The sequence below is a fragment of the Vicia villosa genome, linkage group LG1 (assembly GCF_029867415.1).
Source record: "Vicia villosa cultivar HV-30 ecotype Madison, WI linkage group LG1, Vvil1.0, whole genome shotgun sequence".
NCBI lineage: Eukaryota > Viridiplantae > Streptophyta > Magnoliopsida > Fabales > Fabaceae > Vicia > Vicia villosa.
Genome location: NC_081180.1, coordinates 51,615,241 through 51,629,008, shown reverse-complemented (window position 1 = coordinate 51,629,008; position 13,768 = coordinate 51,615,241).

Below are 13,768 nucleotides of genomic sequence, written 5' to 3'. Positions count from 1 at the left end.
TGTATGCCATTCATCTTCTCTCTTTGGCGCAAAATAAATTTAAAGATCCAGGAAAACTGATCTTTAATCTCCATATGCATAATGTCTCGCCCTTTTATATAGTAGCTATCTATCCACCTAACCCAGAGATTATCTTTCTTTTGATGGATATTCCAAAGAAGCTTCATCATAGTAACTGTATTCCAAACTTCTAGATTAACTATGTTGAGACCACCTGCCTTTCGAGGTTTGCAGACATCATGCCAAGCTACAGGGCTTTTGCGATTGACAGAATTTCCAGAAGTCCACACAAAAGACCTGCATATAGAGTTTATATGATGGAGTACATGCCTTGGAAGGGGAAGGCATTGTAGCCAATAGTTTGCAGTGGCAAAGCAAACACTTTTGACAAGCTGAATCTTTCCTGGATAGCTAAGTAATTTGCTGCTCCAATGTGTAATCCTACCCACTATCTTATCAATTAAAGGCATATAGTGGTGTAGATCCAATCTCCTGCTAGTCATAGGAATACCCAGATATTTGAAAGGCATCTCACCCTGTTGAAAGGTAGTAACAAATTTCAATCTTCTTTGAGTTTCCAAATCTACTCCACCAAAGAAGATCCTACACTTCCTAGGGTTTATTATCACAAGCCCTGTAGAGAGTGAAAAAGTCTGAACAACATTCATCAGCATCTGCACAGATCCAACATCACCTCTTGAGAACAACAGGACATCATCTGCAAAAGATATATGGGTTAGGTGTATAGCTTTGCATCTGTTATGGTGTTTGAAAAGGGGATCCAGTTGCATCTTATATAATAAACGATGGAGGTACTCCATCATGATGACAAACAAGAGTGGTGATAGAGGATCCCCCTGTCTGAGTCCTCTCTTGGCAGGCATGATAGCTGTATACGAACCATTCACATTAAACCTGTATGAAACTGTTGTCACAGTTAGCATAACCCAGTTAATGAAAGGCAAAGGAATACCAATCTCACTCATGATAGTCTTCAAAGCCCCCCAATCAACCATATCATAAGCTTTTTGTAAGTCAAGCTGCAACATACACCTAGGTACCCCTCCCTTCCTTGAGTAACCCTTCAGCATCTCAAAAGCCAGCAGAATGTGACTTTGTATTTGCTGTCCAGGCACAAAAGCTGCCTGATTGTGACTTATGACTGTCCCCATTACTTTAGCCAGCCTACCAGTAAGAATTCGAGAGATAATCTTATATAAAGTTGTGCACCCAGCTATAGGTCTATAATCCTTTATAGTCCTAGCTTCCTCAGTCTTTGGTATTAAAGTCACAATGGTACAGTTAACAGCTCTATATAACTTGCCCAGTTCAAAAAAATCTTTTATGGCTGCCATCACATCACCTTTGATTACCTGCCAGCTTGCCTTATAAAATTTTGCGCCATACCCATCAATGCCAGGGGCTTTCAGATCCCCTATGCCCTTCAGAGCAGTCTCAACCTCATAGTCACTAATAGGAACCAGCAGCTTTTGTCTTTGTTCAAATGTTAATTGTGGACCCCCTCTCATAGCATCAATATCCACCTGGGAAATATCAGCAGCTGCAGTACCCATCAAGGATTGATAGAAAGACACCACATTCTGCTCTATATCCTGTTGAGATGTCAGGATAGTCCCATCCTCCTTATACAATATATTAATACCTTTCTTCACATGCTTAGCCTTTACAGATTCATGGAAATATGAATTATTTCCATCCCCAAGCCTCAACCATTCAATCTTGGATCTCTGCCTTGACACCTTTTCATCTAACTCATTAAGAGCAATCAATCTAGTAATACATAATTGCACTCTTTGAATTCTATCACAATTCATCATATCATTGCCAAGCTCTTGATAAGCAGTGTTTAGACTTTCTCTAGCTAGCAGTATATCTTGTTGCAGGGTAGCCACAGGTTTACTTAAGGTTCTAATAACACTCTTCAACCTCTTCAGTTTCTCCCAAACAGTATACATAGGCCTCCCTTGTAAGGGAATGTTCCAGTTTTCCCTAATTGCTTGTTCATAGCCCTCCATATCAACAACACAGTTATAAAATTTAAAATGGCTTCTTCTACTTTGTACAACTTCCATGTCCTTTAACCACAAACAGACATGATCAGAAATCCCTGGGTGGAGATAGTGCAGTGTTGTATCCATATGATTCTGGAACCAGCTAGCATTTGCCAGGACATGATCTATTCTCGTGTAAATAGGATTTTCCCTCTGATTATTGGACCAGGTGAAGTAACTTCCCAATCCATCCATCTCATAAAGCCCCGTGGTGTTCATCATCCTCAGCAAGTCTTTTATTTCAGCCTGGAAGTATAAGTATATTAATTATTTAATATATTTAAAAACTAATTTTTTTTCTTATAAATAGAATCACATGAAGTTAGAACTGTCAAAATTGGCTAGCCCATATGGGTCGGTCCGTCAGTTCCGAAAAATTATAGGGATTGGACTTTAAAATTAGAGCTTATATTTTTCAGGGTCTTTTTAGCCCAGCCCTAAAAAGCCTGCTATCCATTAGGGTTAGTCTATATGGACCGTGGGTAGCTCATTAGGCCCGCAAAATTATAAAATTTTAAAAATATATATTAATATTTATATTGTTTACTCCAAAATATCATATTGATTTTTCTCTCCTCGCTAAATTTATCTCTATTATATTCGATCATTCAGTTTTAAATATAATACATTAATATAATCAATATTCTTAGATTGTATTATATTAGTTTTTCCGTTATTTTAAATATTCAAGTATTATGTTATACAATTTGGACATATATTGTATTTAAAAACATATTATAATATTTATAAGAGATAATATAGTACTTAAAAATGTATTATATTTAAAATACTATAACTTTAGTTATAATAAATATTATGGAGTTTTTATTTTAATTTTTTTAATTAAAAAAACTCGTTTAGAGCCGGGTAGCCCGAAGTCCATCTAGGGCCGGACTCGAGTAATAATTATCGAGTCCATATTAAATCAAACCTTTTTGACAGCCCACCCCTAAAAAGTCCAGGGCCAGCCAAGGCCGGTCTATTTATGGCCGAGTAGTCCATTTTTGACAGGTCTACCATATAGTAATTGGTTTACTCTAGAAAAACAGTACTCCCTCCGTCTCATAATAAATGTCCTATTTGAGCAATGCGCGGTTTTTAAGAAAATGATTGGATGAGTTGGTTTTAGTAAAAAAGTTAATGTCATTTACTAGAATACCCCTATTAATAGTAGTTGAATAACGTGAAAGTTACTAAATAGGGGTTTAATAGTGGAAAAATAATAATGATTGATACATTGAAATTGTAAATGGACAATTAATTTGAGACAAGTAAAAAATGGAAATAAGACACTTATTATGAGACGGAGGGAGTACTACTTATATATACTTAATTTCTGTAAACACATTGAAGTATAATGCACAGAGAAATTGGAAGTAGTGAAAGAGAAGCAGAGGGCCAGGAAATGGTGCATAGGGGGAGGGGTCACAGGTAGTCTACCCCAGAGGCCATGGCTAAGGCGAGCCACTGGTAGTTACTGTAACTGACGAAAATTAACCAATAGTACTAAAAAGAAAACATGGTTACTATTCATAAACATGATAAAAGCTTGATACTCGTATATAGAAATGACATAAAATTAAGACTATGATAACAACTTTACACTCCATCTTTGTCTGGTCTATATGGATTAAGTACTTAGTATTTTCTTAGTTCTGTGCCCACATTCACATGTGTCTCTTCATTCCATTTCCCACGCTTCCACCCACTTAGCCTTCCGGTCTACGAGGTAAACCTTTTGGCTCTTCAGATTTGTAGGGGCGTACTTACTTAGCCGTGTGTGCGCGCGCACTGTGTAATGTGGAGAGGAAACACATGAAATTGTACCTTTCGCCAAATTAACTTGCACATGCAAGTTTTTACTAGGTAGTACTACTATACTACTACTATCTTAATTTTATGTTGCATTTTTGCCAAAATCTCTACCATTCCAATTTATATTTCACCGTCTTTAATGTAAGAATTTAGTATCAAAATGTTGATGAAAATGAGTAATTGAGTGTGGAGGCGGAGAGATAATATAATTGTAGGTGAGAATTTGTATTATGTTTATTTTCATTAATTAATGATACCTCTAAGGTATTATATATATAATTACAACAGATTGGGATATAAGAAATCACAAATTAAAATAACAGAATTGATTATAGTATGATTGAATTTTGTAGAATTGATTTTAACATAATTGAGTTTGACAAAATTGATTTATGTTTTGATACATTTATGTAAAAGTGAGTTGAACAATCAATTTTAATGTAAAAATCACCCGGAATCAATTCTGGAGGTAGAAGTTACAAATTATGTTTATGTTTCGTTTCACGTTTGGGACATCCAGAATTGATTCTGGATGCCTAGAATTGATTCTGAGGTGTTTGGTTGATCTAAAGCAGAATTGATTATGCTTTTAAGAATTGATTCTACTTGAACCTAGGATTTGTAGCTTTTGATTAAACGTGATTTTTAAACGTGATTTTTACACTGAAATTTATTGTTCAACTCACTTTTGCAAGAATTTCTCCAAACATAAATCACTTTACCTTTAACTCACTTTTATTCAGAATCAATTTTACATAATCAATTCACTCAAAATCAATTTTTTTCACTGCAGAACCAAACACACACTATAGCTTCAAGTAGAATCAATTCCGGAGGCAAAATCAATTCTACTTTTGATAAAAACAAACACCTCAAAATCACACAAAATCAATTTTACACCTCTAGAATTAATTTTGGGTCTTCCAAAAGTCAATTCAAACATGTTATAAAATTGTCTGGTTGTAACCGATTATACAAAACTTATAACCGGTTACAATTGTTTCTAAAAAACAATTCAATTCACTGGTAACCGGCTACTGCGAATGAGTAACTGATTACATCTTCAAACAAAACTTTCCTATTTTAGCCTTTATGTTATTTCTGGCACAATTGTAACCTGTTACAACACTTGGATTATTGTTTTTTCTTAACACACCACCTTAATTCAAGTGCTCCAAGTCTTCCAGGCTCATGTTCTTCTTCAATCTCTTGAACACTTTAATTGCGACTCATTTGGTCAGCAAATCGATCACTTGGCTTTCACCTTTACAATATTTCAATTTCAACATTCCTTCACTAACAAGTTCTCTCAAGTAGTTAAACCTCATCTCAATATGCTTGCTCATCCCATGTGCAATGAGGTTCTTAGCAAGGTTTATAGAAGAAACATTATCAACCAAGAGCATTACAACATCACTCTCATTGTTGTCCAGCTTCTTCAATAGATTCATTAACCACGCGGCTTAACACACATACAATGAAGCGACCATTTACTCGGCCTCACAACAAGAGGGTGCTACTACCAGTTCCTTCTTCAAACAACATGAGATTGGTGTTTTACCGAACATAAAGATGTATTCAGCTGTAGATTTTTTTATCATTTTTATCTTTGCACCAATTGGAATCGATAAAAGTGAGAAAATTGTATTTTTTTGCCTGTGTCCATTGCAGAAAAAGAACTCTGTAGCCAATAGATCATTTGATGTATCTTAGAATCCTCTTGAATGCTTCCAAGTGAGACACCTTCGGTCTCCCCATAAATCTATACATAATACCGACACTAAACACCAAATTCGTTCGTGTATTGCACAGGTAACGTAAGGATCCAATCAACCTTCTATACTAAGTTGGATTAACATCATGCTCATCCTCATTCTTCAACAATTATAATCTCGGCTCATCCAAAGTAATGGCTGCATTACAATGCTCCATTTCAAACATCTTCAAAATCTCAAGCGCATACCTTCTTTGGCGCATGATCAGTCTATTTTTGGACTTGTAGAACTCAATACCAAGGAAGTATGTCATGAGGCCAAAGCCGGTCATCTCAAACTCCTTCATAATCTTACTCTTGAACTTAGAAATACACTTTTTGTTGCTATCTATAAACAAATAATTGTCTGCGTATAGATAAAAGATTATCACCCCTTTATTTGTATCCTTCTTCACATACACAATGTTCGGGTACACATTTTTTGAAGCCAACTTCCTTTAAGAAACCATTCATCCTCTTCTTCCATACTCTTGGAACTTGTTTCAAACTGTACAACACTTTAATCAAATTGTAGAACTTTGACTCTTGGTTTCTCACAACAAAACCATGGGCCTTTGCTTGATAAAATTCGTCTTTAAGCAGTCCATTCAAAAATGCATATTTAACATCCATTTGGTAGATGGATCAAACAATCTTGGAGAAAAAAAGCACCATCCGTAGCAACTTCCACATAATTCTACCGAAATAATCTTGGAGAAATGAAACTTCTTCTTTTCATTATTGGATTGTCAATTCAAACCACAACCACACTAGAACTGTCAACTTGAAATCTTCAAACCTTCACAAAATGTTAAAACCAAACGAACAGCCTCACACAAATATCACACCCAAGGTTAAGAAGCTAAACCAAACAACAATGATAGAAACTAGAGGTTGAAGATGAAATAAAATTTTAGATACAATCTCAAAACAAAAACTCAAAATAATTTTTGGAACTTTAAGAAATAAATGTGTTATGTATGTTATGATTCTGAAATCATATGTGCTCTTATAGACATTGAGAGAAAAAGGTTTATATATGTGTTGGAGATAATGCACACAAATGAGAGAAAATACCTATTTGATTCGAGTCAAGAGCAAATGGTATGGTTAGAATCAAATTACTTAATGATTTGAATCAATAATTAAAACCCATAAGAATTGCATCTTTGGTTCGAATTAGAAAAATCTATAATTAGATTCATTGATTAGAGTCTGACAAATCCATGTTTTCAATCATAAATGCAACACCAATATCCAAAATATGCATGTAATTTTGTATTGGAGTCATGATATTCTGTTATTTAAATCAAGACCAACATTATTTGAGTCAAAGTTTTGTATGATTCAATTCAAAAATATTGAAGAAAAATCCTATTTTCATATTCAATTTTTTATTCGAGTCAGGCTATTTCATGATTTGAATCAGAAATAAAGGTGGCCTTCACATTCAATTTTTGATTTCGAGTCAACCAATTCTCTGATTCAAACCACACTTCAAAAGTTCAAATTCTAAAAAAATGAAGTGCTTATTTGAATAGAGACTTGATAAGATTTGAATCATATTTTTATGTGTTTCTTGATCCAAAACTCTAACTAATTGACTAGAACCATATTGCTTCAACTTTAAGCAAATAATTTATTTATGCATGTGTAAAAACGGTTTAACACTTAAACCTAGAATTTGTAACTATGTGAGGAGGCTTGATTATGACAAAACTAAAAAACCAAACTGACAAGCAAAAAAATATAAACCAGAGTAAATCCTAAGAGGCGAGGCAACTTCACAACGACCAATCTTTTTTCAGAGCAATGATGGACGGGTTTTTCCAGGACGAGTAAAATTCACCCCATGATACTTGGCATAGTGATGAAGTATCTTCATCAGCTAAACCTCCCATTGGAATGGGTAGCCCCCTTGGCATAACCATAGAGTTATTCAACATTATTTTAATTCACTACCTTAAGCGTTCATTCTGTTGATGAATATGTTGTGAATGTCTTTGAACATTTTACAAGATATCCCTCAGGAAATGTTTGCTCTGTGTAGGGAGAAATCCTTTGCTTTGAGTGTTCTCAAAATTAACCATTAATCTGAATAAAAATAAGAAGATACATTGATAGAAGTTTCCCATATACAATGCTAAATAATCTGGTAAATCATTTTTCTTTAAGAGTTATTGGTGACATTGAATCTAATGACGGACTCGTGTATGTAAGTCCTTGTAAACAGTTCGACGATGGGGTATGAACTTGAATACATTATGATGATCTAGTGACTGACACTTATAAGTGTGAGATTTCTTTTTAGAATAATGTGTACCTGGGACTGAATTTCCGTTTTACCTTTATAGCATGTTCCTAGGGTTTGTGGCCCTAGAATCTTCTTTAAGGGAAACTTGTCCTAGAGGATATATGTTAATAGATCGTATGCCCCTTCGTATGATGATATCCCGTGAAATAATAGATGGAAGGCCTTGATCTAGTATGCCTCTACAACGAATGTGTTGGTATAAGTCCTAGAATCCGGTAGTTTTATTAGAACTTGGTACTTGTATTGAATTATCTATGAATAATAATAATAATAATAAGAAATATATTTATTATATTTAGTTTTCTAAATTAATAAAGTCTATAGAATAACTAGCTTGCTTGATGAAACATTAAGTGTTATTTAGTCGTGAGACATCACTAAACATAATAAAAATATTCTAAAAGTATATGTAGTCAAGATTTATTATGAAGTGAGATAATATTTAATCATTTAGACTATTATGTGGATAGAAGGATGATCACATCTCACATATTATGGATAAAAAAATTATCATGTCTTTACACATGTATAAATATTAGAAGTAATATTTATATAGGGTTATCTCACCATGAGAATAACATATAGAATGTTATGCAAATGTCATAAGTTATTCTCATGGTAATAGTTACGTCTACTATCCTTTGACCTGAAACCACTATGAATCCTAGATGTGGAGTTATTTATTTTTCGTTCAAAATTTGTCTTTAATAGGATAACTATAAAGATGGTTGATGATTACTCTACAAATCATGCTGAGGGACAAGAGTGACCTAGATATAATTTGCCCATCTTGCGTAATATTTAAATTTCTAAGGGTCCAATATTAGTCAAAATAGACATGATCTATGTCTTGTGTTTAATATATACATGAGGGCAAAAAGATAATTGTGCAAATGAGCATTATTAAGAAAAATACTGCATCAGATCACATGACATTTACGTGACTTGGTGTAGTAGTGAGGTGTTACTAGATACCACTTACGTATTGTTTATTATATTAACTTTGTGGTTTAATATAATTGTCATTTTCATGAGTGTGGAACCATGTATTGCAGAATACTCAAAGAAACAATCAAAGTAGCTCTCGATAATGTACTTTTGATGATGAGAACTAAAAAGAGATTTTTGCAACCTATATGTCAACTAGTATGACAACTTGCATAACAACCTTTACAGCCTTTGAGGATACAAGTATGACAAGCGGTTAAAAATACAAGCAGACAAATTAGGGTTTAGTGATCACTGTAAACATCCTTCGACGATGACATTCAACTTGAATAAATATCAAGCCTCATCTCAAAAAAGATTCAATCAAATGTCAGTGTGATTGATTTACTTGAAAAGTCTTGTAGCTTCAAAGTGTGAAATCATGTCCTATCGCATCTGGTGAATCGTGTTATGTAAAAATACAAGAGCATTTTCGCAAAGTTATACAACTAAATCACACACACACGCTAAAAAAAATTTAAGCCTATATTTCTTAAGAAAACATCCCTAAAAATGTTTTGGAGTCGTGTCAGTTGATTCAGGAACTGTTAGAAAGTTTTGGATAAAATTTTGTAATGTTCAATCGATTGACACTCATACCCAGTCGATTGGGTTAGTGCTAAAATTTTCCTTAAATGATTAAGACAACTTCTTAATGAAGGGAAACATCTCTGTATCTATTATTTCCTTTTTAAAAACATTTATACTTGTTTAATTTTTGGCTTCCAATCGATTAGGGCAAAAAACCAATCGATTGACACATTAATTTTTTCCCATGAATCTTTTCTTTTTTGTGTCAACCTATAGCCTATAAATAGAGGTCCCTCCCTTCACATTTCAACATCTAAAAAACTTGATCTTCTTATCTCACTCCTCAGTCTCTCTCTAAAAATATTTCTTTACTTTCTCTCACTTACAATTAATCGTAGAGCTTCGAGAAAGTCTTTGTGTTTGGTGAGGAACTTAGTATTCTTGAAAGGGTATTATTGTAAATTCACCATAGAGTATTTTTTTCTCATGGTTGAATAATTTATCCTTAAGAGAGTGTTTGCTTAGGTTAAAAGAGAAACCCTTTAAAATATTTGGTTTGGGGATTTAGTTTCTAAGTCACTATTTCGATTTGTAAGCTTAGCCTGGTTTAAAAGCTTACTTTGGTTCGAGATCATCCCGGTTCAAAATTGTAACTCGTTTCGTAAGCTTAGTCTGGTTTTAAAGCTTACATTGGTTCAAGATCACCTCGGTTTAAAATTTCAACTTGATTCGTGAATTAAGCCTGGTTTTAAAGCTCACTTGGGTTGAGATAAGTCTGGTTTAAATTCTCATTTTAGTTTGTGGTCAACCTGGTCAAACCTCCGATTCAGTTTGTGAGTTCAGTCTGGTTTAAAAGCTCCCATTGGTTCGAGATAAGTCTGTAAAAAATCTCGGTTTAGCTGAGAGACTAACCACTTTAAGTCCGTGTTTTGAAGAAAAACTAACCGCTCCTCTCTTCAAGTTCCACGTCATGACATGTTCTGCTGACCTTATCCCTTGTATGCAACATTCTTTAGATTATGATTTATAATCTTTACACTCTTAGATTAGTGGTACCATCAACTTATAATATGTCTGTAATGCCCAATAGTCAATTTCTAGTTTTAACTAAATCTAAAGTCTTTTTAACCATGAAAGACTTCAATATACTAGAGAAAAATTCAACTAATTCTTATTTGAACGTGTTCATAAATGTCTGACTTGCTATCAACATAGACAAATTTGTCTATTTATTAATTGTCTTCTAATATATTAACCACATGTTTTTCGATTTCAACTGACACACAATTTGTTTTTAGGTATAAATTAATGTTTTAAAAATCAGACCAGAGATTGAACAGATGAAGCTTCCGATTTAAGATTTAATTGGTTCAGCCGGTTAAACATATGGTCGAACTGTTTATTAAATAAACAATAATATGAAACTAATTTTTTTTTTAGATATGTTACATATAATCATATATTCACATCTTAATAAAATAAATATTTTAAAAATCAATTACAAACTTAATACAATAATATCGATAGTACATATAATAACATAACATAGTTATACACTTCATTTCAACATTCATTTAAGAATAATTTGAACAAATTAAAGAATTACAATAAAATAAGTTAAACTAATTCAAACCAAGAATAAAATAATAGAACATAATAGTTCAAATAAATAAGAATATTCAAATTAAAAAAATAGAATACAAAAAATAAACAATACAAACTACGACAAATATATGATAGCGTGTGGTTGAAAGAAAAACTATAACGGAGTGACGAAAATAAGAAATTTGTATGTTTGTATTAAAAACACAGTTTTTTTATTGGAGAATATATCTTATGTATATATTAAACTTTTTAAATAAAAAAAATTAATTTGATGCATTTTTTTTGAACAGGACGGTTTTACAAAATCAGTTCCGATTCAATGGTTCGAACGATTCAATCTGATTTTTCGATTCTACTTCGATTTTGAGCCACTAGCGATTTTGAACGGATGACCTAATCGAATTTATTTCTGATTCACTGTCCAACCGATTAAACTGGCTGGTTCGGTCCAATTTTTTAAACATTGATATAAATAATAAATACAAGATTTCTCAAAGGAACTCCAATTCTATTAAAATTCAAATATCATAATTTATAATTTACACACAAAATTTCCAAAGAAGCTCAACCACTAGTTAGCCTAACTATACTTGACTTATAATATATTCCTTTTGTTATATGCACATGCACCAAGGTAGTGGAAATTAGAACTAGGATATGATTTTGGAAGTAATTATTAGAACTAATGTTTTCTAAGCCATAAAATCCTCTAAAGGAGAAAAAAAGTTGTTCAAATAAGGAAATTTTCTAGGAGAGATATATTTAATAATTGAGTTGATTGCCTTTAAAATTAGTCCTTTCTATATTTTATATAAACTCATCATCATATACATGGTTTAAAATCAAAACTTTGCCAAAAAAATATAATATAAAATGAAAGTCACTTGCTCAAAAATAATAGTGTCATCTCTTTGTGAGACCAAAATTTATATCTACATATCTCTAAGGTAGGTGTCTGTATTAAGGGTGTCCTAATGACATTACCCATATGTGTATGGCCCCACTTCTAACCAAAGAAAGTATAGTTAGTCTCAATCACAAGTCTAATCTTAATTTGCACTATATCTCTATAGTAACACCAATAATATACTTTATAACACAAAAAGGTAGATCCATTTAGCTCTGAGTATCACATAAGTAACACTAATTATTTCACTTTAGGACCTTACCAAATTATATAATAATATGATTATAGTGATTTGACTCTAATAGCACTTTTTTTCTTCACTTTGTTTGTTTGCTTATTTTGTTGTTAAGTTTGGAAGTTTTATGGAGGGTTGGGATTGGTGCTCTAGGAGCCCACATGTTCATGTGTTAAAAGGAGTTGAAAACGCCATGACATAAGGGTTAATTAAGTGATGTGATGTCACTATTAACTTAAAATATCGCTTCTAGGTTTTTTTAGGAACCACTATAATTAGCTATATTTATTCACTCCATGTGGATCCACAAAGTACTTTTATAAGCTTGGGATATTTTTTTGGTATGTATATGAGATTAGTATATGCTATAGTGTTTGGTTGAAGTTAATTTTTGTTGGTTGGTAATTGTAACACCGATCCGGATTCTTCGCATTAGAATTGTTAGGTTATTTCATGTTATAATCACTCACAGTCTTGATTCATAATCAAACCTTTTAAATTTTAAACTCAATATAGAGGTTAAAAATAAAGTGGCATTGTGTCTGATCTGTCAGAAATATCTCTTTTATCTGATTTTTATGAAGTGGACTAAAATTTTAAACTCACATCTTCTAATGTGTCTGTCTCGCTCTGTTCTGTTTTTTTACGAGTTTTTGTGACACATATACTTACATAAAATTTTATATTTTTAAACTTTAAAAATATATAAATCGCGAGTCTTCTATGCTCCACTTTATTTTTGGGAAAAATAAAAATTTTAGACTCACACCTTCGATTACGTACTCCGCCCCCATTTTTCTTACACCCTTTTATAGAACATGACTAAAAAGAGACAGACACTACCTCAATTGCAAATTTGAAAAATTTGAAATTGGATGCTCTGGATAGATTATTGCGTCTTGTTCTCTTTTTATATATATATATATATATATATATATATATATATATATATATATATATATATATATATATATACCATTTATTTTATTTTTGAATTTTTTTAAAAATTTAGAGTGCACTTTTCTAAGTGAGATGTAATGGTGAATTTAATTGAACATTCTTATCAATTTTAATTTTGGTCCAATAGTACGGGAAGAGACATACTACCACCTTTTTTTTTATTATAAGTCGTTTTGAATTTTTTACACATATTAAGAAAAATAATGGTTATTTTATTAAAATGAAAAATTATGAAGGATTTTACAAAATTGTTCTTCATTAATGACATGTGGAAGATAAATTTACGTAATTGAAAGGAGAAAAAAATAAGAAATATTTAAGAACATAATAAAAGAGTATCATTAATTATTTATTGGAATTATAAAATGACTTATATTGTACTACAAATGTTTTTTCAAAGCGAATTATAATAAAAAATGGAGAGAGTACTTGTTAACACCTTGAGCCTCATGTTAATGACTATCGTAAGTGAGAAGTTTTAAAGGTTAAAATCACGTGTAAGGATAATGTTCAACTCACTTTTTTTATAGCGGAGATTTATGTTTTTAAGGGCCTAAAACTTTTTTCTTGATACATTAAATTGTTGGAA